Here is a 6,000-nt window from a genome sequence, read left to right as displayed (position 1 = left end):
TGGAGCTCTTTAGTAAAGGCATTGGAGTCCAATACTGGAGGTAGCTATTGTTTCTTAGAGACAAATATCATAGCCTCAAATAACTATAAAAAGAGTTGACTAGTGCATTTAATGGGACTACTAAGAGGACAACCATGTTGAGTGCTTGTAAATTGTCGTTTTATAAAAAATTATATCTCAACTAAAATTATTGTTTGGCTTGGAATTAAAATCAAGGAAATTAAAGGAGGAAGTATATACTTTGTAAATGGCCAAGAGAACGTATTGAATGAGACATATAGAAAAGAAACCTTTAGATTAACAAACACCTATGTCTTAAGAGAGAGATTCAAGGTAAAAAAGCTAAAGTATGATGTTATCCTTGGTATGCTATGGCTGGAGATGGAAAAAAAAAAAAAAATTGATTAGATAGCAAGGGCAATCTCTTTTAAAGATAGAAGATGTAATGTGACTCTTCGCACTTCCACATCAAGTAAAGAAGAAAGACAATCTGCAACCAAAGACTTATTTATAAGAACAACCTTTATGAAGAAGCAACTAGTATATATGGTGGTTCTAAATCTTGTGTCAATGATGGAAAAGACAATCAAAGAAATAGAATGGGCATAGCAACTCATATGAGAATATTAGGAGGTCTTTCTAATTGACATATCTAGTGGCATACCTCTTGATCAAGATGCCCCCTTTCAAATAGAATTATTACTTGGAGCCAAATTAGCAAGTCGACCAATTTATCGCCTAGCACCAAAAGAACTTGAAGAGCTGTGGAAGACATTGGACAAATTCTTGGAAAAAGGCCTCATTCAAGAAAGTACATCACTATAGGGAGTACTTGTACTCTTAGCACCTAAAAAAGATAGTAGACTTTGCCTTTGCATTGACTATCAAGGTTTCAATAAGCAAACTGTTAAAAATGTATATTCACTTCCATACATAGATGATCTTCTTGATCAATTTTGAGATGCGATCATCTTTAGTAAATTGGATCTTTGGAGCGGCTATTGGTAAAAACCTATTGCAAAAAGGATGTGAAAAAGATGGTATTTTGTATGCACTATAGACATTTTAAATGGCTGGTTTTATCCTTTGGCCTCACTATTGCTCCAGCTTCTTTTATGGGTCACACAAACAAATTATTTTGAGATCTTTTGGATAAATATATTATTGTCTTCATCAATGATATCTTTGTATATAGTAAAATCCTTAAAAAGCATAAGCAACATCTATGAGAAGTGCTTTGTCGATTGTAAGATAGTCACTTTTATTGCAAGCAATCAAAATATAAACTTTGGAAGTCAAAAGTCATATTTTTGGAACATGTAGTGTCCTCCAAAAGAGTGCATATGGAACAAGATAAAGTAAAAGCAGTGAAGGATTGGCCAACCACTAAGAATGCTTCTAAAGTTTGTTTATTTTTAGACCTTCTTGGATACTATTACTATTTTGTTCAACAATTTACTCACATTCATACTTCATTGTCAAACCTACTGGAAAAGGGTGTTCCATTTGAATAGAAACTAGAGCACCAAAATACCTTTGATAAGTGGAAAGAAACACTCATTAATGCTTTAATATTGCAACCGTTGTTGTGTTGAAACATGAATATACCGTGAAAATATAAAGAAAAGGGACTTTTATTAATGTTCAGTTACATCGAATATTGGGAGCAACGACCAACTCCAGTGCAAATACTGAGTGGTCAGGTTCAGTCACCCCGTTACAGTCAGCCGGGGCATACTGAAATACTCCATTCGATTCCAATAACGGGAGTCAGCAGGAAGAGAAAGGACCAGTTCATACGACGGGTGAGCCTGGTTCGAAGAGCCAATTGGATCCAATTTCAAGAATCCAATCCGGGCCCTCTTACCCAATATGAGACCTGAATTGGCCGGGCAACCCAATGCAGTCTATTTACAAGAAAATCCAGGTCTTCCTACGGGCATCTTATCCAATATGAGACCTGAATTGGTCGGGCGACTCAATGTGGACCCGAGTACGGGGTTTCGATTCTGTTTCAGGCTGTCCTATTCTCTGTGCCATTTCAGGAAACATTGTTTTCGGTAAATAGATCTCTTAAAGGTAAAAACAAAAGAGAAAGCTCTGATGGCGGGAGCCAATTTTGGATCTAAGCTCTGACTGTGGGAGCCAATTCCGGATCTAAGACGAAAGATTGAAGAAATTCAGAGGATAAGGTTAGGGGGAGAAGAAGTTTTTTTGGGGGAGGGGTTTTTTTTGATAGAGGAGCTAGCTTCAAGCTCTTTTCAAGGTTACTAGTTCGGTTTCGTGGGAGTTTTTTTGAAGATCAAGGGGATTGGAGAGGAGCTTCATGCTTCGAGTCGGGGAAGAAAAGACGGAGAATTGGGTTTTTCTTCTTCATAGAGTTTTGGGAAGATTGAGGCAATTGTTGCTGAAGTCAGTGTTGTAATGGTGAATCGGGGTTTTTTAATGAAGTGGGTTTGATTACTCTTGACTGTTTTGTGAAATCGAGTTACGTCTGTGATTGAAGAATTAAAAGGGTGTCTATAGGATTGAGTATGCGGAGTGAATGAAATTTATTGGGTTAATCTAACAAGACAGTCAGTGGATACAAGATCGTAAGTACAAAGCGATATTGAAGATTAACAGTTTGGGTTGTTCGGGGTTCTTTGTAACATCTAGAGACCTACCGGCTGGGGCAAAAAGGACTTCGACGAGCAGTCGAAGGGCATCCGTATAGATTTACGGTGTATTCTTACATTTGTTTATATTCCAACAGTCAATAACCGATAAACTGCTTGAATATTAGCGAATCTCCATACTACCTTCTACAACCAGACGTCCGACGCATTCTCGAGCAGGAAAGCACGTAATATGAAAAAAGTGGTGAACCCGACGTGAAAGCTTGAGGTAGAAGGTATTGGATTTTGGTTGCTTTTATCTATATTTTATGGAAAACGAAAATAAAAATTTTGAAGGATTTTTGGGAGGAGTTTCTGGTGGAGATTCTTCTAAAGGGCAAGATATGCACATGGATCCATCTATTGCTAGTATGTTTCAAGCCTTCTCATTGTCAATGCAGCAACAGCAAAGCAATGATCGAAAGGAAGCTTTGGCAACCAAAGTATTGCAAGCAGTGGTCAATAAAATTGATCAATTTGATGGAAGGAATATTTCAAGGTATTTAAGATGTTATGTTCGTGAAATGGAATTAAATCGGGTTTCTGAGAAGAAAATGGTTGAACTATTTGGACTTGCCACGATACCGGAGATAAGAGACTATATATTTCTTGGAAGATGTTGATCGCGTTACTAAGAAGCTGTTTCTGGAATGGATTGAACGGCCCAATAAGAATTTGCAAGCAACAGAGCTACTAAGGGAATTTGAGAGGCAGTACTCTCAATTATCGAAGGTAGAAAAATTGACATTGGAGGCAAATAAAGTTGATCTATTTCTTCAAGCTGCTGATGGAGAATTGCAAGGAAAATTAGAACTTCTTCTTGAAGACAAAGAAGAAGATGAAGGATTGACAACAAAGTGGAAGAACGTTGAAGATGCAGTGGGGTTGCTTACAAAAAGAGAAAGGAGGAAGGATAGGAGCAATATTCAGAAAATAGTACAAGCACCCAAAGCTCCAGTACGTACAACACCACCAACAATGCCTACAGTTCAACCTTCGACATCCTTATCAAAGAAAGCAGATATGGGTATGGAAGAAATTATACGAGGAATGCGAGATCTTCAAATCAAATTGACAAGACTTGAAGAGAATACTTCTACAAACAATTCGAAGAATGTTTCAAAACAAGGATATGTACAAAGATGCATTTGGTAAGATGATGCTTCATACACTAGAAAAGATTGCAATGAATTTAATAATCTGATACGGCAGGGAATTATTTGCTGGAAAGATGGGAAGATAGCATTGAAAAATAGAGAGGATCTTCTTCAAACCAATTTTGGCAAGGGAAGAATGAGAGCATTGGTTCAAGATTACCTAAAAGAGCATGAATTAGCAGCACGAGAAAGTGCAAGTTATGGTGCTAGAGTAGATGATGAAATTGGTGGAAGTACGGAAACTAGTGAGTTTTGGGCTTCTGCCGTTTCTACAATGTAAGAAGGGAAATTACCTCAAGAAGCGTTATTGAGAACTGCAGCTACAATACGAGGTAGAATAGGTTGGGAGGATCCTGTTGACTCTCTTTCAGTTCATGCATATATTGCTAAGAGCCAACATGAAGCTTTGATGGAAGAAAAGAGACGAGGAAATTTTAATGATACTAGAGAAGGAAATTCTTCTAAGAGGCAAACTCGAGGAGACAAGGCTCGAGAGGCAGCTTCACAAGAATTGCATGTAAAGGATACCTCAGCATCATTGGGAGAAAAAACAAAGGAGACAAAAGATAAGGGCAAATCAATTGCTTATAAGCTACTTTCTGACATTGAAGCGGCAACAAATTTGAAAGGGGTGTTGGAAGAACGTATATTAAATGCTAAGGTGGAATTCACATTGAAAGAAGTCTTGGAAATCACAAAGAAGGAGTTTCATGATGTCATCATTGACAGCATTAAGCGAAAGAGGCAATTAATAGGCGAAACTGGAATGAGTCATGCTATTGATGCAAGAATATATAAAGATGAAGAAGAGGTTGATATTGGTTACAAGCAACCAACAAATGAAAAGAATGGATATAATCAACGAGTACATTTCAAAGATTCTAGTGACAAGGAAATGGAAACTTTGAGCCATTATACTCGAAAGCATTGGGCAAGGGCAACTACTTAGGTATTGGTGAAAGTAAAAGATATAGAAGAACCAATTGTTGCTTTAGTCGACTATGGTTCTGAAATAAATCTCATGTCTAAAGATCTTTATAAGAAGCAAAAATGGCCAATTGATATGGAATATGGATGGACAATTCGAGCAGCTAATAACACACGGGGCGAATTATATGGAGCTTGTCCAGATGTCAAAATTTGGATTGGGGATGTTGCGACGGAGCAACATTTCTTTGTTCAAGATACAACTTCTTATCCATTGATTTTAGGACAACCTTATATTACAGCAACACGGATGAAAACAAAAGTACTTGACGATGGTTCTGCTTATGCAAGGGTATGTAGTGAGGATGAGAGGAAAGCTGTACAATTTCTAACAGTACCTCCTAACCATGAACGGAATCGAGATAGGTTGAGGGAGAAACCATTGCCAAAGATTGTTGAAGGATTTAAGGATTTTGGGGAGGTACCATTGTAAAGCGAGATTATGGAGGTATAAAAGAGGAGGTACTCTCGCGAGATGAAGGTGCCTTTGATGCGAGTTTTATTGGTATATTGGAGAATGGAAATATTATGTATAAGAAAGTTGATGATTTTAAAAGAAAAGAAAGAAAAAGATTATATGATATTGGAGGACAATTATGTAAGTTAGGTACATTGCAAGATGATGAGAGGATTTTAGGTGTTTATGAAGAAAATGGACTGGAAGATTCATTGGAATTGATTACATCTATTGGATTAGGGGATAATGATAAGATTGTTGAGATTCATTCAAGAGAGGTTTATACTGTACTTGAATCTTTTCAAGCACGAGAAGTCACTGTAGAGACGAGATATAAAACGGCAGATAAGAAGGTAAAGCCTGTTGCCGGACCATTACCAGAAGATTCTAAAAAACAAATGGGAGAAGTATCAAAAGAAGCAAATTTAAGAGATCCAATGAGTATTGGACATCAGTTTACTAAAGAGACTTTTGAAGAATTGAAGATTGGTTCTGATGGTTCTTTATTACCGGAGGAAATTACTTGCTTCAAAAAGATGTTGGCTAAATAAGGTAGATCATTTGCCTTCGAATCTCATGAAATTGGGTGTGTGGATCCAAATATTGTAACACCTATGGTTATCTTCACTGTACCACATGTACCTTGGAATCTAAGACCGATTCCAGTACCGAGGGCACATTCACATAAATTGGTGGAACTATTAAAAGAAAAGATAAAGATGAAAATATTGGAACCTTTATT

This window comes from Physcomitrium patens, chromosome 24 (genome assembly GCF_059467195.1).
Source record: "Physcomitrium patens ecotype Gransden chromosome 24, ASM5946719v1, whole genome shotgun sequence".
NCBI lineage: Eukaryota > Viridiplantae > Streptophyta > Bryopsida > Funariales > Funariaceae > Physcomitrium > Physcomitrium patens.
Note: the sequence above shows the minus strand (reverse complement) of the source record.